The 26,276-nt window shown below is 40.8% G+C and overlaps 1 protein-coding gene across 1 annotated transcript in view; it reads right to left on the bottom strand.

Moving 5' to 3' along the window:
- The window catches only part of LOC126473757 (serine/threonine-protein phosphatase rdgC), a 1,849,640-nt gene that overhangs the window by 1,498,845 nt on the left and 324,519 nt on the right, over positions 1 to 26,276 (bottom strand). The window contains exon 2 of the mRNA XM_050101014.1: positions 22,236 to 22,314. The gene's annotated coding sequence lies outside the window, so the exon portion shown is untranslated. The remainder of the gene's footprint in view (positions 1 to 22,235; positions 22,315 to 26,276) is intronic.

Here is a 26,276-nt window from a genome sequence, read left to right on the forward strand (position 1 = left end):
GAACAGAAATTTTCGTTTTGATCTGTTAGGTAGTCTGAAATCTGCCTTCTATTACTCTTGCTAAACAGATAAACCATCCTCCCTTTTTTTTTATTCCTATTAACTTCCATATTCAGGGATGCTGCAACGGCCTTGTGATCACTGATTCCCTGTTCTGCACTTACAGAGTGGGTAGTTCGGGTCTGTTTGTTATCAGTAGGTCCAAGATGTTATCTCCACGAGTCGGTTCTCTGTTTAATTGCTCGAGGTAATTTTCGGATAGTGCACTCAGTATAATGTCACTCGATGCTCTGTCCCTACCACCCGTCCTAAATATTTGAGTGTCCCAGTCTACATCTGGTAAATTGAAATCTCCACCCAAGACTATAACATGCTGAGAAAATTTATGTGAAATGTATTCCAAATTTTCTCTCAGTTGTTCTGCCACTAATACTGCTGAGTCCGGAGGTCGGTAAAAGGAGCCAACTATTAACCTAGCTCGGTTGTTGAGTGTAACCTCCACCCATAATAATTCACAGGAACTATCCACTTCTACTTCACTACAGGATAAACTACTACTAACAGCGGCAAACACGCCACCACCGGTCGTATGCACTCTATCCTTTCTAAACACCGTCTGCGCCTTTGTAAAAATTTCGGCAGAATTTATCTCTGGCTTCAGCCAGCTTTCTGTACCGATAACGATTTCAGCCTCGGTGCTTTGTATCAGCGCTTGAAGTTCCGGTACTTTACCAATGCAGCTTCGACAGTTTACAATTACAATACCGATTGCTGCTTGGCCCCCGCATGTCCTGACTTGGCCCGCACCCTTTGAGGCTGCTGCCCTTTCTGTACTTGCCCGAGGCCATCTAACCTAAAAAACCGCCCAGTCCACGCCATACAACCCCTGCTACCCGTGTAGCCGCTTGCTGCGTGTCGTGGACTCCTGACCTATCCAGCGGATCCCGAAACCCCACCACCCTATGGCGCAAGTCGAGGAGCCGTATGTAGACGCCATTTTGAGCAGTACTACGGCTCTGCCATCTGCCAGAACGGCTCGAAACTTCACGGCGCACAGAACAAACCTCAAATGTGACGCACGACAAGGACGTTTGTCTATATATATTAATGGCTTTTCAAAAAAATGTGGGACATTGCTTATTGAACTATCCTCGTAGAAGTAAGTAAATTATGTATTGGTCAGTGTGTGAAAGCTTGTTTTTCTGTTTTCATGTTGGGAACTGTAATACGTGTGGTTGTTGTAATATACATATGTCCACTGTGTGATTGGAAAATTTTCATGACAAATTTTGATTGATTATCGTGCTTTCTGACGGACAGAAATAGGGAATTATTAATTTGTGGTGATTTTAGTGCAACTTTCTTGAAGGAGCCTGATAGGAAATGTGACCACGATGTTCAGTTAGTCATTTATAATTTAGTATAAGTAATACATTTCACTACTCGAGTGCTCAAAGAAGTGGTTCAATAACAGACAATGAAATCATACAATGAACGTAAGTTAAATAGATGCATGCCTATCCTGCGGTAAACTAAGTGTCAGGTCACAATCCACAGTTAGTCACTTTACATGACCTACCTCGACAAAGAGTTCAGAATACTTTAAAAGAACAGTGAGGCTCATTAAAGACAAAACTACTGAAGATTTTTAAAAAAGCTTAAAAACTGTTGACTGGGGTGAAGTTTACAAGGAACCTTATATTGGCCCTATATTCAACTTATTTCATAGCAAGTTTTGAAAGTATTTTATCAAAAACGATAATTAAACGTAATAAAGGAATCTCATTAAATTAATTTAGGATCACTACTGGTTCTCGCGCCAGAGTCTGGCAGCCAAAGTCGCAGCCACAGAGGGAGAGCAACAACTGGCCATAATCAAAGAAAAAACTAACAATAGCAAGAAAGAAATACGATTTAAGGGTCACGTGGAAAAGGTTCTCTATTCCGTATTCTGCTTACGAGGGGAAGCTCTGCCCTCGGTCAGTGACTATAAACACACATTGTTATCAACTGTCATTTCGTGCAAGTAGCATCGTAAATTACCGACCACTGCGGAAGACACGTCTGTCGCTAACATGATGTATGCTGCAACGGTGCGTTTGCTTCACACAGCTGCCGCCTACAAGACAGCTCGGACCTGTTCAGCAACTGACTTCTTGCTGCTATTTCGCTACGCCATTGTAGGTTCTCAGAGTTCGTTGAGTAGATTCTGAGGCAAATGTTTTATTTGACCGAAGGCTTCAGAATAGGGATGGAACAAACCTACGTGTTAAAAGTGATACTGGTATTTCAGTTCTGAATAACCGGTAATTTTCGATATTTGTTTGCTCTCGGCTGTAAGAGGAATTTGCTTTTTTCACTAGTAATAGCGGATTTAAAAAAAAAACGAAATATCAATCAGCCATAGCAGCAGCGCAAAAATTTTTAGCTTTGAAGTAAAGCTTTTTTGTTAAAAGGAGTAACTTTTATTTGCAAAACTTGCATTGGATTGAAATATTGGGGTATTACAGTGCTGACAGAAACGATCAACAAACATGGCAAAAGGACTGGTGCAGTATTGCTGACAATAATGTCCATGTTGCCGTGTCTCATGGCTTACGGTACACGCGTACGCGCAGTGTGGAAGACTTCAACCCACTTCCAATTCTCTCTTTCGTCGCCCAGCATCCGTTACGTTGCAGAATGGCAACAACCCTAGTCTGGAAATATTTTAAAGAAGTGACGTAGCAACGAAGTACAATGCTTCATTGGCTTTAGAAGATTAAAGATTTGTCTTCCATTTCTATGAAATAATAAAACACGAAAGAAATAATGGTAACGGTAATAAATTAAAAACTTAAGGACAATTCATTCATAGCGTACAGTAAAAACAGAATAGCTGATTCCCTGCCATTATCTACTTAACATGCCTTTATCTGCTTGTTGCCCTTGAAAACGGACAAATTAACACCAGAAACAGTTCTTCATCCTCAGGTTTCACAACTTCGCACTGAATATTCGTAATGCCCAAATAGTGGTATGATCCCCGACTGCAGAATTATTTTTGAGCAGGTTTTCAAAAAATCAGAATCAATAGGTGAATGATGGTGTTTTTCTTTTGCAGTATTCAACCACTAACCACTTTTCGAGAAAAGCAGCGAATGGTGGTAGGACTAACTTTTCTTGTATTTGCCTACTTAACTTATTATTTTGATTGAAAGTATCTTGAAAGAGACAGAATCAAAATTTGTTTGATCTTTGTTCGATTTTCACGTTAATTACAGCAAATAAAAGGAATAAGAAACCGAATATCGGGTTTTTAGAAATCGGTTATTTTGAGCGGTTTTAACAGTCGGGTTAAACTTGGCGTGGAAAGAAGCGATATAACTGAAAACCGGTTGTTTCAGCTATAACTGCCATCCCTGTTTTCGATTTTGACTCACAGTGCTTCGAAGCATCTGATAGAATAATAAATGAAGTGGGAAACTGATGTCACATGTAACTCGTCATTTCATGTAACTCCGTCTCAGGAAATCCCTTAAATGAAAGATCTGTATGTCATTAAAAAAAATGTACATCTGGTTTTGGTGCCATATATAGCAGAGGTGGTATTGATACAGCGGATCTGTTTAACGATGTTGCTTTTCGTAATTTCAGATGAAAGAACTGATGTAGATCGTTGACACGGCTTTCCGTTTGTATACTTTGAAGGTTTCTTTTGGCTGCGAGGTGTGTACACAAATATATTAAGAGCTTTGAGGATATTAATGACAATTTCAGTGACTGTAAAACTTTGTGAACGCATTTTGAGCAAATTAAACATGGTAATAAGCTACTAACGATCGAGTGCGGATGAAAGAATTTAGCTCTCTTGTCGATGGAGCACAACAAAGCTGCTAAATTTGTCGTTAATGATATAATCAACGAATTTGCTTCGCTCAAAGGAAGGAAATGCGGAATTCCTTCCGAATTGTCCAATATTACTTTATTCGTTCTGACCTTTTCCGTCTTTCCTCATCCGTAAATACTTTTTCACTGTTTTTCGTTTGCCTGGTTTTCGTTTAAATGTTATTATTTTCAATGTGAAATTTTCTGGTTTGCTGTATGGATCACCCAGGGTTATTTCTAGTTCCTTTGTGATTTCCATGCCTCTACTTGCAGGATTTTCTCAACTTCGTTTTTCTGAACGATTTTAGCTACACTCTCTTTTGCATATTTTACATCTGGCTGAACCATAGTATTTCAGCGTTTTAATTTTGTTTTCATCTACAGAGATGGTTTATTAACAGGACCGTGTTAGGTTTTGAGCATTTATCATCTTATTAGTTCTTTCTTGTCAATCAGGATTTGCGTTTGAGTTGTGCGTTATAATCTCTCTTATGTATTGAAACTCTTTCACTATTTTCACTTTTATGTTGTTTACTTTTATATGGGTCATTAATAGTGAGTCTATTATCATCTAGTCGGCCGGAGTGGCCGTGCGGTTCTAGACGCTGCAGTCTGGAACCGAGCAACCGCTACGGTCGCAGGTTCGAATCTTGCCTCGGGCATGGATGTGTGTGACGTCCTTAGGTTAGTTAGGTTTGAGTAGTTCTAAGTTCTAGGCGACTGATGACCTCTGAAGTTAAGTCGCATAGTGCTCAGAGCCATTTAAGCCATCTGTTATCATCTAAGTCTTTTCGAATAATATCTCGAGTCCTATTGTTCGCGCTACATTACTTATCTTATTATTTTTACGTTATTAGGCAGCAATGTTAAATCGTCTGCGAATCCTAAATGAACTCAAGTTTAACTGATCTACGTAGACGTTAGTTTGTATTGTCTTACGATTTTCCTTTTACCGTTTTCTCTTCTCATCAAAATAGTAGAGTTAACTAATATTTTAATAAAACTTCGTTTTTATTAGCAGCACTCACAAATTAATAGAATTTAGTAGAACTACTGAGAAAAAATTGCTGAAAGGTAGTTTTTAAGGGTGGAGGGGGATGAGGAGGGGTGCACAGCTTCAACTGTTCTGTCAAGGATACAGGATAACCTCGGTATGGCTGTTCTGCCGTTGTCAGAACACTGTAGTTAAGTTTTGAATTTGGTAATGAATGTGTGTAAGTCAGTGAATTTTTTGGGAGGATAGTTCTGCATCTTTCGTTTTTAAATCCAGATACTGTAGTTTTACCTTTTTATGTGCAATGGCAGTGTAATCAGGACAGAAACAAACCGCTTCTTCTCTTAAAATTAAGTTGTCGTCGCTTAACGCATTTGATAAAAAAAAAGAGCTCGAAAAAGGATATCAGCAAAGAATTCGGTATTAGCTATATACTGCCGACGTCACTTACACACAAAGACCAAATTGTGCCAGTGTGTTCGAGCCAGTGCAAGAACGGTAACACGAAGACTGCGTTCGGTTCAAATAAGCTAGGTCTCAGACAGTTTACATAGCGTGACCTGCTTGAACGAGTTAATTAACTGAGAAAACAAACAGGTGCGAATTTTCAGCAAATCCAAGCTGGTTGCAGCGTTATGACGAAATCAGCAGGATAGTGTTAAAAAATAAGTTTCATCTACTATGAAAATATTGTGGGGAAAGCCTATCAAAGATAATGATTTATTGACAGAACATGTAAAAGATGCAACTATGTTCTAAACAGACTTCCTTTTCTCTCCTCTTCTCAAGTAGTGCTGCACGGTACTGGATCCTTACCAAAAAGGATTGAAGGAGGGCATCGAAGAAGTTCAAGAAAGGGCAGCTCGTTTTGTGTTACGGCGAAAGAACGAGAGTATCTTACGGATGTGATACGGAAGTTTGGGTGGCAGTCGTTAAAACAAAGGCGTTTCTAGTTGCCACCATATCTTTCCTCGAAATTTCAGTCACTAACTTCCCCTTCGAATGCGAAACTATTTTGCTGACTCACCTACAGATAGAAAAGTGATCATCGTAATAAAATAACAGAAATCGGAGCTCGAACGGAAAGACTAAGGTGTTAGTTTTTCCCAGGTGCTATTCGTGGTAGAGACAGTAGACAAATAGTCGCAGTGGTTAGATAAACTCTGTCCCAGTCACTTGAGTGTGAATTGCAGATTAATCAATCAGGAGTGTAAGGGGCGATCAAAAAGCCTTTTGAATACGTAGCTCCAGCGCATATGCAACCAAGTGCGACTCCGATGTAGCTGTAAGGTTGAACGTCCGGGAAAAATGCCAGAAGGGGTGCTGCTGCTCCATGATAACGCACGTACCCGTATCGCCAATGTCGTTACGCAGAAGTTACGCCTACTATCACGCCTTACGGTCCCTTAAAAGAGGCGTTGAAAGGTCGACGATTCCTGGTACACGAGTATGTGCAGCAAGCGGTTATGGACTTCTTCACGCAACAGCACACGGTGTTTTAACGAACTGACATCATACACCCTGTGCGTCGGTGTGATGGTCGCCTCAATACCCAGGGCGCTTTTGCCCGATTAGCGTACGATTCTGGAATGTACGGCCTTCGAACGGGAACTTTTTCGATTGATCGCCGTTTATGGACGTAGACTACAAATTGGTTGCAGTCTACGCTGTCTTTAACAATTGAAGAGAATGACGCCCAACTTGTCTTCGATACCATCGAAACGGGCATATTTTATAGATGTTTATCCAACAAAACTTTAACTTGTTCAGAGAGAAAACGTTTGAAGAAAAGATGCAGTTTGGATGGATCTTGAAAACCACACTTTTTTTCACTGAGGAAAGGTTAAAACCACGATATTTAAAAAAAATGTAAGAACGTAACCGGTTTTTTCGATTTTATCGTTTTACACGAAATTTTTAACACGAGAAAAGATATTGCAGTTACTTCAGTTTGTTACCTTTTTTTGCTGTTCTCAAAAGACAGGACTTCAATTGATCGTATGCTTCGAGGGCACTCGTTTCTATTTTATACACAAGGTTTCGATGATAGAGCCAAAGGTGGTTGGAGTCTAGGCAGCAGCTACAGGTAACAGCACAGTTCGAAGCTCCTGGAAAAGACGATTGGACCAGTGTCGAAATATTGTGCAGAAAAGGGAAGCAACAACTCGGTGGGACACGCCGAGAACACCTGACAGACCACAAGACTTCAAATATATTGGCCTGGTGATAATCATTCCGCTATATTGTAAGGCGCAGCTGCGCAAAGTGGCCACGCTAAGGTATTCTGAGTAGCAATAGACGGAAATGAATAGAAATTTTTGATTATAGCGTGCAGCTATTGAAGTATGATATCGAATGACTTAATTACGTTACAGTCAAATAAAATACTTTAAACAATTTAATTTTCACGAAGTGGTAAAATGGCCACTATGCCAGGAGGCAAAGGGGCCACTTAGTTTTAACATCTGCATCTACATGGTTACTCTGCAATTCACACTTAAGTGCCTGGCAGAGGGTTTATCGAACGATTTTCATACTACTTCTCTACCATTCCACTCTCGAATGGCGCGTAGGGAAAAGGAACACCTAAATCTTTCCGTTCGAGCTCTGATTTCTCTTATTTTATTATGATGATCATTTCTCCCTACGCAGGTGGGTGTCAACAAAATATTCTCGCATTCGGAAGAGAAAGTTGGTGATTGAAATTTCGTAAATACATATTGCCGCAAAGAAAACTGCCTTTATTTCCGTGACTGCCACCCCAACTGTCGTATCAATCAGTGACACTCTCACCCCTATTGCACTATAAGACGAAACGGGCTGACCTTCTTTGCACTTTTTCGAAGTCCTATGTCAATCCTACCTGGTAAGGATCCCATACCGCGCAGCAATATTACAGCAGAGGACGGACAAGTGTAATATAGGCTGTCTCTTTAGTGGGTTTGTCGCATCTTCCAAATGTTCTGCCAACAAAGCGCAGTCTTTGTTTCGCCTTCCCCACAATATCATCCATGTGGTCTTTCCAATTTAAGTTGCTCGTAATTGTAATTACCAGGTATTTAGTCGAATTGACAGCTCTTAGATTTGTGCGATTTCTCTTATACCCAAAATTTATCGGATTTCTTTTAGTACCCATGTGGGTGACCTCACACTTTTCTTTGTTTAGTGCAAATTGCCACTTTTCGCACCATACAGAAATTTTCTCTAGATCATTTTGTAATTGGAATTTATCGTCTGATGATTTTACTAGACGGTAAATTACAGCGTCATCTGCAAACAATCTAAGGGGGCTGCTCAGATTATCATCTAGATCATTTATATAAATCAGGAAGAGCAGAGGGCCTATGACACTACCTTGCGGAATGCCAGATATCACTTCTGTTCTACTCGATGATTTACCGTCTATCACTACGAACTGTGATCTCCCTGAGAGGAAATCACGAATCCAGTCACACAACTGAGACGATACTCCATATGCACGCAATTTGATTAATAGTCGCTTGTGAAGAACGGTATCAAAAGCCTTCTGGAAATCTAGGAATATAGAATCGATCTGAGATCCCTTGTCGACAGCGCTCACTACTTCATGGGAGTAAAGAGCTAGCTGTGTTTCACAACAACAATATTTTCTGAATCTTGGTTATGCATCAATAAGTCATTTTCTTCAAGGTGATTTACAATGTTCGAGTACAGTATATGCTCCAAAATCCTACTGCAAATTGAGGCCAGAGATATGGGTCTGTAATTCAATGGGTTACTCTTATTTTCTTTCTTCAATATTGGTGTGACCTGTGCTACTGTCCATCTTTACGAACAGACCTTTCGTCAAGTCAGCGGTTGTATATCATTGCTAAGAAAGGCGCTATTGTGTCTGCGTACTCTGAGCGGATCCTGATTGGTATACCATCTGGACCGGAAAACTTGAATTTCTTACGTGATTTGAGTTGTTTCGCAACACCTAAGATATCTACTTTTATGCCACTCCTGCTAACAGCTGTTCTGGTTTCGAATTCTGGACACGAAAATTAAGGGATAAAAAATCTGTTTTAGCAAACAACTTATGCATTTTATCCAGGTGATTCGGATTAAATTATTTACGCTTTTCAAAATCAAAAGCCAAACTGTGTTTCTTAACTCTTCTACAGAACTCGTGGGCCCAGAGGGAGCACAACTACCAGCAAATCCACTGCCCTTCTGGCCTAGAATTCGAAAATTTTCCTTCGCAATACATGCGCTTTGTCTTCACCGATAAAAAGAGCTCTTCCATGGCTGGGTTTCCTGCTCTTCGTTGTTTTCTTTTTATTGCCATTTTTTCCTCTTCGGCTGCTTTCCGCTTTTCCTTCTTTTTGTTTCCTTTTTCTTCTATTTCTTTATTTGCCGCTGTGACTGTTATTATGACTTGCCGCCTTGGAGCCCTTTTTCCGGCAGCAGCGTCTACGTTTTTCCCTTACAGAAAGTGGCCAGAAGCCACCGCCGAAAAGGTCACTTTGCTCGCATCGACGCCATTACACAAGAGCTGTATACCCTCTAACAGTATGACCGAAATTTCAGTAACTGAAGTATGATTATCGACTAAAGATACGGAACTTTCAATACAATTTTGTTAAAAAAGACGTTAAGTCACATTCCCTCTTCTAACAACCCTACCACAACAAAGGTCAAAATTTAATAATGATTGTGGTGTTGCTCACGCTGCTAAATACTGCATTTTCGGGCAACAACATAGTTATTATGTGGCAGGTGTCATTAGAGCACAGTTAATAAAGTCATTTCATGTAATAATGAATAAACTAGGCACTCATCTTTAAGTGTTCCCACGCTGGTCTCGTTGTAAAATCATGGCTCTATCGTCGAAAATGTAGGTGGTGATGATGCCAAGCTCGGATGCAAAGAGGCCTGGGTTTTATTCTGCTATATTCAAAAGTTTTGTAGATGCGCTTCACAAACCATTCTTGAAGATTAAATCTTTGAAAGTTAGCATCATGGTGATCTAAAAAAATAATCAGCACTTCGAATTTAAGTTACACTTCCTTTTTATTTCTTTTATTGCAATATCACGTAACACACAAAACATCACTTCACAATACAAAACATACTTGAAAACATCTTCCTAGCTGTTAATGTTCACATTATATAAGCGGACTACAATACGTGTCTTTCCAACATGACGTCCAAGACTTCACTTTCTCAAGGTCCAACTCTCTAACTAACTAATAATCGCTTACGCGCCCAAAAATCAGAGTTACAAGTACGACAAAGATCATAGTGACAAAAGAAAGAACACACTTAAGAATAATATCATTGCAATACAAACATATCGATGTATCAAAGTACCTCTACATTAATTAAATCAAATCTGAATGATGTCTCAGAAATATGTTAACTACTTTACGGAAACACAGTAGAATATTGCTGGTATCGAGAGGTTCAGGTGAGCTGCCGTAATGGTTACGTAATTCAAGTACCATTACATTCTCCACAATACATACAGAAACTGACCACTTACCTTATAGCAGGATAACTGCAATCCAGAAAAATTATTATAACTCAAACGAGCGGCACAGCAAACAGATCAGATTTCACGGGATGACTGGGCCCCACAGGCAGAATGAGTTAAAGCATTTCCCGCGCCTTGCCGAAGCCTTATAGCCCCTAACATCCCAATGGCCGCTTTTCCCGCCATGGCCACTTTTTCCACCTCTCTCCTACGTTCCTCTGTTGTATTCTGGCGACCGCCGGTAATGTACTGTGTCGTGAAATGAACTTCTAACCACCGGAATTCCATAATCTGAGCACGTAAATCACCGAATTAGAAGCGGATTTTGTTTTTCTATTTCGTTTACCTCGCACCAAATCAGTTGCGTAAACCGGACTTTCGTTTCAAGGGGCACAGCAAGGTTTTGTTTCCGTCGCGGAAAGGCTGCGGTCAGCCAGTCTAAAATACCAGCTGCCAGGTGGTGACGTCACAGGCGCTTGGCGACGCCGCCCGCTAAATTAAACGCGGGGACGCCGCTCCACGCAGTCGTCAGCTGTTCGCAGGAACCTGCCTGTGAAGTGGCGAAGACCCCTCATCAATCTTGGCGAAACACGATTTCACAGGTTTCAGAGATTAGGTCGCAGTTACCCATCTACAACAGAGGATTATGTTGTTGGCTTACAAGCAATCGTAAGTGTAATATTACCACGACCTGAAAATGATCTCTGACTTGAATGACATAGGCTGACAAAGTTGCACCCAGTAACAGCAGGTGTGAGCACCCGCCTCGCCCTCTCGTAGAAAGAAGTGCACCCAGAACCATTTCTCGTGAAATCTCATAGTTTAATGTCATCCGCCTGCTCAGGACTTGCTTACGCTCTTGCGAACGCCCAATTGAAAGGGGAATATTTTGACTGATGCGCACTTTTATTTGAAATAAGATGCTTCATAGCTCCTACGGTGCAACCAGTGGTTAAACAATTGAAGGTTATTATAATAATTCCAGTCCCCAAAGAAAGCAGGTGTTGACAGATGTGAAAATTACCGAACTATCATTTTAATAAGTTCAAATGGTTAAAATGGCTCTGAGCACTATGGGACTTAACATCTGTGGTCATCAGTCCCCTAGAACTTAGAACTAATTAAACCTAACTAACCTAAGGACACCACACACATCCATGCCCGAGGCAGGATTCGAACCTGCGACCGTAGCAGTCGCGTGGTTCCTGACTGAGCGCCTAGAACCGCGAGACCACCGCGACCGGCCATTTTAATAAGTCACGGCTGCAAAATACTAACACGAATTCTTTACACACGAATGGAAAAACTGGTAGAAGCCGACTTCGGGGAAGATCAGGTTGGATTCCGTAGAATTGTGGGAACACGGGAACCAATACTCACCCAACGAATTATTTTTAAAAAATAGATTAAGCACAGGCAAACTTACGTTTCTAGTATTTGTAGGCTTAGAGAAAGCTTTTGATAATGTTGACTGGAATACTCTCTTTCAAATTCTGACGGTGGCAGGGGTAAAATACAGGGAGCGAAAGGCTACTTACAATTTATACAGAAACCAGATGGCAGTTATAAGAGTCGAGGCGCATGAAAGAGAAGCAGTGGTTGGGAAGGGAGTGAGACAGGGTTGTAGCCTATCCTCGAAGCTATACAATCTGTACACGGAGCAAGCAGTAAACGCAACAAAAGATAAATTCGGAGTAGAAATTAAAATCCATGGAGAAGAAATAAAAACTTTGAGGTTCGCCGATGACACTGTAATTCTGTCAGAGACAGCAAAGGACCTGGAAGTGCAGCTGAACGGAATGGACAGTGTTTTGAAACGAGGATATAATATGAACATCAACAAACGCAAAACGAGGATAATGGAATGTAGTCGAATTAAATCGGGTGTTGCTGCGGGAATTTGATTAGGAAATGAGACGCTTAAAGTAGTAAATGAGTTTTGTTATTTAGGGAGCAAAATAACTGATGATGGTCGAATTAGAGAGGATATAAAATGTAGACTGGCAATGGCAATGGCAAGGAAAGCGTTTCTGAAGAAGAGAAATTTGCTAACATCAAGTATAGATTTAAGTGTGAGGAAGTCGTTTCTGAAAGTATTTGTATGGAGTGTAGCCGTGTATGGAAGTGAAACGCGGACGATAAATAGTTTAGACAAGAAGAGAATAGACGCTTTTGAAATGTGGTGCTACAGAAGAATGCTGGAGATTAGATGGGTAAATCACATAAGTAATGAGGAGGTATTGAACAGAAATAGGGAGCAGAGAAATTTGTGGCACATCTTGACTAGACGAAGGGATCGGTTGGTAGGACATATTGTGAGGAATCAGGGGATCATCAATTTAGTACTGGAGGGCAGCGTTGAGGGTAAAAATCGTAGAGGGAGACCAATAGATGAATACATTAAACAGATTCAGAAAGATGTAGTTTGCAGTAGGTACTGCGAGATGAAGAAGCTTGCACAGGACAGAGTAGCATGGAGAGCTGCTCTGTACTGAAGACTACAACAACAACACTGCTACAACCACGGAGCGTCTGTCGAAGGTAGAGAAAATCTTTCGTTTCTCTACGATGTAACTTTGACTCTAGTCCTTTTGGACTTTCTATATTCGTTAACGAAGCTAGACGACTTCAGTAATGCACTTAAATATGTTTCTAAACAATACCCCTAGTTACATCTACCGCAGCATACTGCATATTTTGTACTGTAAAACATATGATATTGTCGTGAATGTAAATTATTTGCACATTGAAACGATGCGAATAATCATGAAAGAAAACGCACAATACACTGGTGTGATATTTTACAATCTATATTATTTCATGTTACAAACCGACTTTCTGCTATCACGCTGTCATCAGATAAAAATATAAATGTGTGTGGTTGCGAAAGTTTTGTACGATGAAGGGTTTTAAACTAGTGCATCTACAGAGGACTTAGTTGGTTTCCAAAGACGACAGTTGTTAATTTTTGATTAAGACTAAAACGAGAGGTATTCACTGAATGTGCGGTGTAAACCTAACATAAAACATTTCACCAAACTATTCTGGTCTTCAAAAGGTCCAATATTACCAACAGATAAGGAATAGATGTGAGATTAAGCAGGTAAGTGAAGTGGATATGATTATAGGCTGTATCAAAAGTCCCATTACCCCCCCCATATAACTGTGTACTACCTGCTTTTTCTTGTTGCAGGTAATGCTGATTTGTGAGAAGAATGACTGATGAACCAATTACACCCTGAAGCAATGAATCGTCTTGAGTACCTGGGCTCATGAACGATCTCACACTAGGGACAACACAGAGAGAGAGATTCGAAGCGATTTCACCACTAGATTTAATATGACTGCACCACCGAAACCAGCAATATTAAGCTGGGTGAAGAATCTGTTTGAAACTTGTTCCGTAAAAGACGAATCACGCTCTGGAAGACCGAGAAGAAGAGCAGGCACATGTGCAGAAGTTGCAGCGTCAGTTCGCCGAAAAAGTCGCCACCCAAGCGATCGCGAGAAACGAACGTCCCATTAACGACTTTACAGTGACATATGGGAACAGTTCCTCGTTTGGAAATGAACTGAGTGACCAAACCTGGTGAATCTACGTGACACCTGTGCGCAGATACTGGAGGTGTTCCACGACACAATTCCATGGAAATGTAGTAAACTGTGGCCTCCTCTCACCAGATCCACTCTGTTGAAAGAACATTTCGTACAGATGTGAGCAATGTAGAGAGGGGGGGGGGGGAGGGAGGGGTAATGGGACTTTTGGTACAGCCTGCATAGTAACTGAAATAAACAAAAAACGGTTTGTGTGTCTGGTCATTCAGTACTAAGCTTGGGCAAATAGACATATATTTATTAATTTCCTTATTTCAAGGTAGTTCATCTTCGTCCCTCTGTGGACATGATGTAGGACTTCATGCTGTACTTTGTAACTATAGCCTTCTTCACGCAGGAGGTCTGCAAAAGTAGGGCGTCCTTTTCTAAGTATCCAGCTTCTATGGTGTTACTTCAAGAATGTGCATATTGCCCTGCCAGTCTGATCTATATAGAATGTACGACAATTGCAAGTGATTTTCTATACTGCATTCTTTTCGAAGTTGACGTGCTGTCTTTATGATTGGGCAAAAAGTGACTAATATTGTTATGGGCATAAAATGACGTTTTAAGGTTTTTGTTTTAAGATCTGTATAAACGGTGCACTATTCCATATTTAGAAAATAACTCTAAATATGGTCAGAGAGGTCTAAATGGGATGGCAGAGAGGAGAAGCTTGTCTGCATTTGCAGGATCAGACTTTACAATAACAATAATGGTTCCGTAGATTCATCTGGTTTTTTATGACAGCACATTTTTCCTACATAGTGTTTACTATACATACACATCTTTCTGTCAGCTAGACTATATAATTTGAAAACTTCCTTTAATCAAGGATAAGTGTATAGCATACAACATATTACGTGTTCATTCTTGTACATTTTTGCCCACGACAAATTTTTACCTTCTTGTAAAGGATTGTGATTTATCTGACCAGTTTTTCGCAAGTCTAGTAACACAGAAGATATTTTGGTATCAAGAGTGAAAAGCTTGCTTGCTAGTCATTTTGGTCTAAGTTGGTTTGACATCTAAACTAGTTCTCAAATTTTCAAAAAGTTTGTAGGTGGATTCTGTGTGTCTACACTTTCAAAACACTTTTTACTTGGCACGACGACAAAGTGAACTGAAGGAAATAAACTTGTATTTTTTTTGTAAAACCATGTTCACGATTGTAAGAAAAATTTATTATAAATCAGAATACGACACGTTATCCTGGATGGAAACGCAATTTACACTCAGAAGTGATGTCTGATGTGCCCTAGGACCATTGCTGTTCATATCATACATTAATGGTTTACTGGATAATACGTGTTGTAACGGCAGATTTTTCGCAAATGACGCCATTCCTTTTGAGTAAGATGTATTTGATAACAACTGTAGTAATTTCCCTTACATCGTGCCTCAGTGTTAGCCTAGCGGAAAGACTGACAAATAGCTCTGATAGTTGTTGAATTGGTAATTAGATATCTGAAAACAGTCAGTACGTAGCTACACGTAAATGTTTGAAAACATTCGTGTAATGTTCGGACAAATGATACACGAAGCTAATGAACTATTTGCTTGTTGTTTCGGTGCCCCAGGTCGATGTGAGAGCGCACTCTGGAAGAGCCCTTTGTCCTTTCGGACAACTGACCCCTGACCATTTGCAAAATTATGAACGGTCCCGTGGGACGTGACAGGTCAGAAAGCTAGCAACGGTTACTGCGACGGCATGCGTTTACTGTTCAAAAAGGGCTCCAGTACGATAGTCAGAACGAAAAAAGGAGCATGCAGCTCTAGTCTGCTTTGACAGGTGGCTGTCACAGGAAATCCATTGACATCAGCAACTCTGACAAAGTGCAGACTGTTGTGACCCAGCGCATGGGAACAATCGCCTCGGAAACAGCGTAGACAGTAAATTGTTCGCTTTGTTGTATTGGTTAAAAACAGTCTTGGTTGCAATTTTAGTTTTTTATTTTTTAACGACGCGTTTCGCCTTATTTAGGCATCTTCCGGTTATCATTTTTAATGGAACGCGTTATGCAGATCTTGGTGCCTCTCGCGTCCATCTAGAAAAGATAACCTGAAGAAGCCTAAGTAAGGCGAAACGCGTCGTTGAAAAATAAAAAACTAAAATTGCAACCAAGACTGTTTTTAACCAATACTGTTAAGCGCTGGTTTTCTGTATCCCACATATGGATTGGAAGAATTGTTCGCTTGTTACAGACATGAACATCTATGGAATAGTGGTTGAAGGACGGTGAAAATACGACTGGCGACAAAGTGTTGGACATAGATATATCACAGAAGGAGGGTGTCCGATGCTTTCCCGCTCTGTGGAGTTGGATACGTGGCAAAAGAGTAGAATGCTGATGCAGGGACAAGCGTTTCGAAGTACAATGCTTGTAAGGAGTATTACCATCGCTGGTGTTACAACGAAATAAGTCGTCATCTTTACAGGTCGCTTCTTTCTGGAACTTAAGAAGCGGCAACGTGCAGTCGCTTTATGCCTAAACTGTCTGGAAAATCTGCTAAAGAGCTGATTATGGCTTTAAAGTATTGCGTTAGTTTTTTGTGTAAAAGTAGTTTATGACTCGATTTATTCGCTGAAAAACGTGCGGAGTTGGCAATGAAAATTGAGGAAGAAATAGTATCGTGACTGTCGGTCAGTAACTTCCTTTGGCGGCATATATTACTCTTTGAAAAGATATGAAACAGCTTCCGTGAACAATAATGGCTCTGAGCACTATGGGACTTAACATCTGAGGTCATTAGTCCCCTAGAACTTAGAACTACTTAAACCTAACTAACCTAAGGACATCACACACACCCATGCCCGACGCAGGATTCGAACCTGCGACCGTAGCGGTCGCGCGGCTCCAGACTGTAGCGCCTAGAATCGCTCGGCCACTCCGGCCGGGCTTCCATGATCACTGAGAACGTGTTAAAGTAGTGTGGTAATGCGATGCAGCAATGATTACTTCAGCATGAAAGTTGGTTAAGCTTAACTATTAATGCAAATGTGGATGAGCCTAGGTATTGTTAGAGAGTGTTACATGCTAAAAGGATAATAAAACCGGGGAATGATGATTTGTGCTGGTATTATTCCAGTGACATGTTCCCATTAATTTAATTGAGAAACCTTAAACCTCGCAATACCAGGGACGGGGGTGGCGGAGAGGAGGTACTTCCTGCCCACCTTTTGAAAATATTATAATCTAATCACCTGCTTCGCATTTTAATGTTTTGAAAAAAAAAATATTGTTTTTAACGAAGTCTTTTATCAGATTCCTAATTTTATTCGACTGTGGATCAATGGAAACGTGTTGCCTGGTCGGATGGATCACGTTTCTTGTTACACCAAGTCGATGGTTGGCAGTATTATGCTGCAGGGACATTCTCCCGGACTTTCATAGGTCCAGTAGAAATAAACAAAAGCACCGTGACAGCTGTGAACGTTATTGAGGACCACGTGCGTCTTTTCATGCTTTATTTCTTCACCGAAGGCGATGGCTTCTTCCTATGGTATAAATATCGGTGTCCTAAGGCCGTAATAATGATCCTGTGGTGTGAGGAACGTGATAATGATGTTTTGGCCCCCAAATTCGCCTTGTCTGAATTCGATGGAACACAACTTGGGCGCGTTTGGGTGACTGTACAGAGTCCGCTAATGTGCGGTTCATGGTTTACAGGAATTGTTTCGACTCAGCATAGGAATCTGGTACTACACACCTCCGAGGAGTTGTTGAGTCAATGACGCTCCCCGTCGCTTCTGCATTGCGTTCCATAGGTGAACGAAGACTCCTTTAAGCAGGTGGTTGTGTGCGGCTGATCATTTGTATACAGTAGTTTCACTGATATTGCAGACGGGTGAAAGACTGTTATTTACCGGGCGAATAAGTAAACAGCTTATGACATGACTCGTGAAGTACAAAATTGCGTGTACGAGTTTATGCCTGTTACAGTTTCATACTTTCAGGAAGATTCATGAGAGGGAAGTGGATGGAATATACGAGGGACGTTCAATAAGTTACGCAACACGTTCTTTTCTGATAGCAGATTAGTTTTATTCAGAATTCTAATACTCCGTATTATTCCGTTCTCTTTTGGCTACAAAACCGTATTTTTCAACATAATCTCCGTTCTACGTGACGGCCTTACGTCACCTTACTGGGAGGGCCCGTGTGTCCGCATGGATCAGCTCTACCGGTCGACGTCGCAGCCAACGTCTTCCTGCATCCATAACCGACGTATCAGTGTCACCATCAGCCTCTTAAGGCGCTGTCAATTTCGCACAGACGGTCCGTCGGTGAGCTTTATGATTTTCTTTTAAGGCCTGTCCACACGCAACGATCTGTCTGCGCAAATGTCTGCGCACATCACATCTGCGCAGACAGATCGTTGCGCGTGGACAGGAGATTTGCACCAACCTGAGGTGTGTGCAAACCTGGAAGTTGGAGTTGGAGGTTTGAACGAAACCTCTCAAATCTGTGGGTTCAAACCACATCTGCGCAGACAAGTTGGAGCGTGTGGACAGGAGATCGCCGCAAATCTGGCGCGAAACAGCTGTTTGTTCAGTCTAGTGTTTGTATTTGTGCGCACAGGGCATTAAAATGGCTGATACTCGTCAGTGTTCTCGAGAGTTTGTAAGTGAATTCATTGAAATATATAGAAACCACCCATGTTTGTGGAAGATTGAAGTAAAGAATAGAGTGACTGAGACAAAAAAGCCGGCCGAAGTGGCCGTGCGGTTAAAGGCGCTGCAGTCTGGAACCGCAAGGCCGCTACGGTCGCAGGTTCGAATCCTGCCTCGGGCATGAATGTTTGTGATGTCCTTAGGTTAGTTAGGTTTAACTAGTTCTAAGTTCTAGGGGACTAATGACCTCAGCGGTTGAGTCCCATAGTGCTCAGAGCCATTTGAACCATTTTTTGAGACAAAAAGACAGCAGCATACAATGCTCTAATTGAAAAATTGCGGGTATTATTTCACTCAACTCTTGTTTCGATATTGCAGTTGAAAATTCCAAATCCTTGTAGCTCCTTCCTGTTGCTAGGAATCTTAATGTTACCGCCAGCCGTTCATGAGGAGAAAAAAATGGCTCTGAGCACTATGGGACTTAACTGCTGTGGTCACCAGTCCCCTAGAACTTAGAACTACTTAAACCTAACTAACCTAAGGACATCACACACATCCATGCCCGAGGCAGGAATCGAACCTGCGACCGTAGCAGTCCCGCGGTTCCGGACTGCGCGCCTAGAACCACTAGACCACCGCGGCCGGCTTCATGAGGAGAAATTGCCCTTCTCTATACAAGTACTTTTTCTCATAATATGAGGGGTTACAAGCTTTAAGAGATAATTACAAGTTTCAACATCCATCCGCAAATATTTTCGCCAGTCGTTAGGTTCGACCTGCAACTATCGCAGTAAATTTACGTGAGAAAACTGCTTTCGCTTTTGCAGCCACTGTCTATACCATTTTGACCGACTTCTCTGTTTCCTGCGGTTGATCTGAATGTTTTTTGCAACACAAGTTGCGAACACAGACCACAACAGAACTTCCTCCATTTCTAAATTTCAAAATAACTGACCTAAATTTTTGACGTTTACGGGGAGCGTAGTCGCTTGCTGCTGATTTCTTTTCTACGCCGACAGATGGCGGGCGAGTAGTAGATTGGGGTTTGTGTCGTGTGAACACACCACATTTGCAGCGATCTTTTGCATGCACAGACATCTGCGCCGATGTCTGCGCAGACAGATCGTTGCGTGTGGACGGGCTTTAGGCGCGAAGAACCCGGCTGGCACACACCTTTTGAGAACCCAAGTGTTGGACGAGTATGTCATCACTACCAACAGAGACGTCCAGTTAGGTAGCGAAGTGCTCGATTGTGATCCGTCGATCACCTCTAATGAGAGTGTCCGCACGTTCCAACATCGCACGAGTCACAGCTGCGTGCGGCCGGCCGACACGCGGGAGAACGGACAGATTTGCTCGGCCTTGTTACGATGATGAAAGATGCCTCGCCCAACGACTCACCATGCTTTTCTTCACTGCCGGGTCTCCATAGACATTCTGCAAGCGTCTATGAATATTTGCGATGCTTAGGTTTTCCACCAAAAGAAACTCAATGACAGCTCTATGCTTGGAACGCACCTGCGTGACAGTCGCCATTTTGAAGACTACATATAGCGCCGCCACATATCAGAACTTCACTGTACTGTAGAGGCAGAAGCCTGAATAATCCACGATGTCACGAAAGAAATTCTGCGTTTTTTCAACGGAAATTGACTGAGAACTAATGTGTTGCATTACTTATTGAAACGCCTCTCGTATATTCAGTGGCTTACAGGTATTGCTAAGAAATGTTTTAAAAAGACGAATCATTCTTTATTTTCCTATCGACTATCGTATGCGGATATAATGATTATTTACAGCAATTTTAATAATTTGAGAGTGCAGTAGGGTAATACTTACTTTTCGGCACTAACCACTCACGCGATAGAAGTCGTATTTTGGAATTATGAACGTCCCATCGCTGTATTTTTCTGTACACGTCTGCCTCTCCACGAAGCATGAAATAGCGGTGTTTACTCAAAGTGAATTACCACGTGGTGTGTGACACGCACCAGAGAAAAACATAAAATATGCCAACAGTCTCTGAGCAATGTTTGATGAACATAATCTACGAAGATTGATCACAAAACTGTAAATAATAATCGAAATCACGCTTAGAGAAGAAATTTGCTCACCTTGTAAAGCAGCAATCCTCAATAGGAAGCTGAATAAAAGTACTAGCTAAATTGTTATCCCTGTCGGTAGTCAGCACCGAATACTCTGTGAGCACTCACGTTAGAAGCAGGAGGCTGAGCTACACTGTGAAGTCTGTTGGGGTGTTAATTTTCTATGGCAAAGAAAGAAATTACATTTTTAGTAATCCATATTTTTCCCTTAACTATTTTATAAGGGAATAAAATTGCACAGAAAAATATTTCAAGCACCTTAAGATAGGCAACTCAACGTACATCATCTGCCGTCATTTTCTTTGAAACACAGTTGACAGTTTCTAAGAAGTTTTAAATGATTCTGTACGGCTTGCAAGTGCTAATCTTTGCGTTTTATTATAGTTTTTAAGTTAACGTTTTGTAGTATAAAACAAAAACTGATAGTAGCGACCGATACAGAACGATTAAGGATGATACTAAATAGTAACAATGTTGAAGAAATACGTGTTAACTGTTAATTTGTTTCGTTCTGAGTTTCCAGAAGCGCTTCAAAACATATTTCACCTGTAATTTTCCCTCGTGTAGATTAATTTGGAAGCAGATGGAGCACGCTCGTCCTTCTGACTCCACAGGTGAATCTGCTGGTACCTCAACAGCGGACGTGTTGGAAGTCCTGTAGAATTATTGCTCTCCGAGTGGAACGATATTTCTAAGAGTAGTATGTTCTCAGTGAAGTGTTGAACTATGCGGAAAAACCTTCCGCTTTTAACATCTCTGTGTGGTTCTTTTTATTTCCCGTCAAATTATTATGCCAACAGCTTACCTCTAGATCGCACTGATACGAAAGGAGAAATTTATAAAATTTCAGATCAATTCGAAAAATACAGTTCAGAATAAACCAAACATACTGTACAACAGCGATTCAGTGACTATATTATTTACCCAGTCTCTTTTGATCATTATGAATTGTAAAAACGTTCACATACTGATCGCAGTCACATGTTTTGGGGGCTCTGCGGTGAAAGCGGCAGTGGAAATACGAGCAGTAGGCAACGCAGTGAACCAAGATGAAGATTTCAGTGCTGACAATGCTTAGAATCCTCTCGGATCTCGTATACGTTCTCCTAATTGCTATTCTATATTTCATATTACACTGAGTAAGTTTCGGATTTGGCACATATTTACCGAGTTCTCTAGCGCAGCAAATAGTGCAGCGCTGCTGCTAAAGAACATAAACCTCTCCGATTTACAAAAAGTGTAAAAAAATAACGAATTCACAGAATGACACACGAATCTGCTGAAGTATGACAAACTAGGATTCTACAGCACATTAAATGATCCAATATTATGATGTCCCTGGAGACAAAGAGGCTCCTGTATTATACTCACACACGTAATCTTGCAAATTGTAGACGCAGCCAAACATGTAAATTATGTCTTCCATGATTCTACGCAATCGGTCATTGATTTTTATTTATTAAAAAAACACGAAGACTGAGAATGACGGAAACGACAACTTACTAAAGATATAACAGTTTCTCAGGAAATATTGTACTAGAACAGGTTGCTTATAGCGCTTACCTACTTATGACCTCTGGCTCAGCTGTTGTAGGTCCTCAGTTTGATACCGTAGCGCCATTTTGGGAGCCGAGTAAAATTCCTGAAACAGAGAGCAAATTTTTTTCATATTTCATTTGGTGACACAGATTATTCGTAGAAGCAACGAAGGTCGTCCTTTCCTGCAAGAAAACGAGCAAGGAAAACCTTCGCAGAGAAGTGAACGCTGTAAGCCCACGCACCAAGAAAGCCATAATTAGGCCCACAAATGCTTATTCCCCAGACGGTAGTACGTGGTAACCAAATATATTTTTAAAATACTATTTTTAATACTATGGCTCCAGATATATTTTCATCTCATCTAAAATGGAACCTTCTATCCATGTAATCAATCCTTAATTAGTCTCTGGTGCCATTGACGATAAGCAATTCAGACAAATGACAATAAAAGCTTTCGAAATATGGTTTTCATGACGAATCCTGGAGATTAGGTGGAAAGATCGGATAATTAATGAGGAGGTACTGAATCCAACTGAGGAAAAATAAATATATGCCTCAGCTCGACTGCAGTAAGAGATTGGTTGTTGGCACACATCCAAAGGAATTAAGGAGATGCCAATTTGCTAATGGAGGGAGGTGTGGGTAGTAAAAATTGTAGAGGGAATACAGTCCTCAAATAACGTAAAGGGTTCGTGTTTGTTGGTTAGCTAGTTGGTTGTGGGGTAAAGTACTGAACAGAGAGAGATCATCAGTCCCTCGATCAAAGATATTTCATCTGCACTTAGCGACATCCACCAGAAATTTGATTGAACTACGAAAGTATGTAGGACTGGTTAAATCCATGTATTGAAAGTTCGCAAATCTTGCATGGTGCCCCAAAATGGCGCAGTTTTTTCGGAACTGTGCAGATATGTATTATTGTTCTGCAAGTGCACGATATTACAACATGCAAAGGAAGAAAATAATGAAAAGTGCTGTTGGCAGTATGAAAAATAGTGATGGCGATTTAATTCTTATAATTAATTGGTGAGTAATGTGTTTTCCATAGGAAACATTAAATATTGGATCCGGTAGCATCAAAAATATCAATACACAGCATTAAACCCAACAATGTATGACAATTCTCAAAGGTTACGTAAATGTTCGGTGAATGAACCGATATCTAACTGCGAATTGCTGGAGATTTCTCTTGCAACTATGATAAAGGTCTTATGTAAAATCGTTAAGTGGGTTTAAGGCTTCCAAATTCAAATTGCTCCGAGCACTGTGGGACTTAACATCTGAGGTCATCAGTCCCCTAGATCTCAGAACTACTTAAACCTAACTAACCTAAGGACATCACACATATCCACGCCCGAGGCAGGATTCGAACCTGCGACCGTAGCGGTCGCGCGGTTCCAGACTGAAGTGCCTAGAACCGCTTGGCCACACCGGCTGGCTTTAAGGCTTCCACCCCGTCAGTTGTTGAAGATGGCTAAACGTAGGCCGAAGTTTTAAATTTCACATTTAAGAAGTCGTTCACGCAGGAGGCTCCTACAGACATACCGTCGTTTGACCATCGGACAGACTCCCATATGGACATTATAGTAATAACTAGAGACCGGGTTATATGGATTTGCGTGTTGCATATGCATTTGCATATGCGGCTATTTTTCACCGGTTATTGAAAATTTTAACTGAAAACTAGTGACGATGCATATTTTCGTTCTATGCTTACAATATTTTACAAATTTTTTCGTGCGGTCTCTAGCTCGATCTAGTTTTTATGTCTCACAGATTGACCGAGACCTAGAACTGCGTGCAACCGCTAACCGAGGGGCCACTGCCCAGTCATTACAGAAGAGGAGCAGGAACAAGCAGACAGAGTCAATGCGCCCACGGTTAATTCCCCCCCCCCCCCCCCCCCACTGTCAAACTTTACGCGTCAGCAACAATTAAATTAAACCACGCAAGCTTTTAGTCGGATGTCCATCGTTTCAGTTTAGCTTTCCATTTACTTGTACACAGTTGAACGTGTTTAGTGCGCGTAGTGTGTCGCGTGTTGTGCGCCGTGCCGCCCGAAAAAAAGAAACGTCGTTTTGTAGATAGCTGACCATTCTCGAACATTTACATATGACAGAGTTGTTTTATATTGTCCAGTTTGCGAGAAAAACGTTTCGTGCAAAAAAAAAAAAGTTCAAGACAGGTCTTCCTATCGCAGGAATGCAGAAGAAAGGACTACGTTAACTTCTGACAACAGCAAGTTGTAATAGCAGGGATTTGTCCAAAGGTAACCAGAAACGTCGGTTTAACATGTATCTAGTGAAGAATTCATTGCAAGCAATATTCCTCTTCACAGACTTACAAACCCTGTCCTCAAAGGGTTCCTGCGCAAATATTGCGTAAATCAAAATATACCAGATGAATCAACATTGCGTAAAAATTACATATCGACAATTTACGTAAACGTTCTGGAAGAAATACGCAATGAACTCAAGCACAGCATTATCTGCATTTCAGTAGACGAAACTACAGACACTTGTGGACGTTACATTGCAAATTTAATTGATGCTAATTTAACAACAGAGCCTTCGTCTTCCTATTCAGCGGCCTGCAAAGAACTTGAAAAAGTTAATCATTTTACCATCGCCAGATTTATGAATGAGGATATTAGAAAAATATTTCCAGAATTTTCTGCAGATGAAAGGGTGTTTATTTCAGATGCTGCTCCCTATATGATCAAAGCAGGAAAAGCCCTCCGAGTATTTTATCCCAGTTTGATTCATGTGAGGTGCTTTGCTCATGGAGTACATCGCTTTGCTGAAGTAGTATGTTCCACGTTTGTAAATGAAAATAAACTGATTTCATACACAAAGAAAGTGTTTCTAAAGGCTCCTGCTAGCATGAAGACCTACAAAGAAAAACTACAAAATGTGGCTTTACCTCCCGAACCAGTGGTAACTCGTTGGGGTACGTGGATCTAAGCTGTGTTTTGCAATAAACATTTCGAGACCATTAGAAGGATGGTAAACGACTTCGATGTGCAGAGTTTTTGGCAGTTTGCCAGTGCTAGGAAGATTTTAATGATTCCGGTGTTGCTGTGATTAGAACTCATTTTTTTCCATATACCTGCAAGTATGAAAAAGCTTAAAAGTCAAGGTTTGGTGTTGAATAAATCGATCCAGTTAATCAATAAAATTATTCTAGGAAACTCCACATTGCCGGAGGTATTGCCAAGAAAACTTGAAAAAAAATTTGAAAACATTTTAAACAATAACTCAGGCTCTGAACCCTTGTGCCAAATTGATAGTTTTATTAATTGGATGGTTGAAGTTTTACCAGAAACGAGTGCCAACCTAGTACCCAAATTCAAATACTGCCATGTTACCTCAGTTGATGTAGAACGTTCCTTCTCTGCTTATAAAAATATTTTAAGTGACCGAAGACATAATCTTACTACTAAAAATTTGGAACAGTACTTGGTCGTTTATGTTTACAATATTAGAAAAATGTAAAATAAATTGTAAATGATGCTTTGGTCCAATAGTATTAATTAAAAATTAATGCTGTTCAAAAAATTCAGGATTGTATGGTTTTTTTTTTAATGAAGTTTTACGGTGTTTTTGCGCGTGCACCTCCGTGTGCGATATATCTCGAAATTGATCCTGTACCTATTGATTGTTCCGCTGCGACTCACGCGCATTGCATCCGCTTGTTACCGACAACAATAGCAAAGAAGGAACTTTTCTTGAAACGCGGTATGCGTCCCCATTTTGGAATAATCCCAGAAAGGCCCAGTTCCTAATCTCCACCAGGAAGTATCCGGAAAATATCAGCGTTCTAAATGTACCGATTTTTCGCGTGGCCGGCGTTCTTCCTCGTTACTGATATGCACAGGTTCGGCTTTGAGATATAATGCACGCATTAACTGCCATGTTTCTTTATTATTTGATCCTGGATATTTCGTTACTTTTCATGCATTTTATAGACATTTTTCATACATATTTGCATGCATATTTTAACGTTTTTGTGATGCGTATGATCCGGTCTCTAGACTAATAACTATCCCTGGCGTAGAGAAACAAT

This window comes from Schistocerca serialis, chromosome 4 (genome assembly GCF_023864345.2).
Source record: "Schistocerca serialis cubense isolate TAMUIC-IGC-003099 chromosome 4, iqSchSeri2.2, whole genome shotgun sequence".
Taxonomy (NCBI): Eukaryota; Metazoa; Arthropoda; class Insecta; order Orthoptera; family Acrididae; genus Schistocerca; species Schistocerca serialis.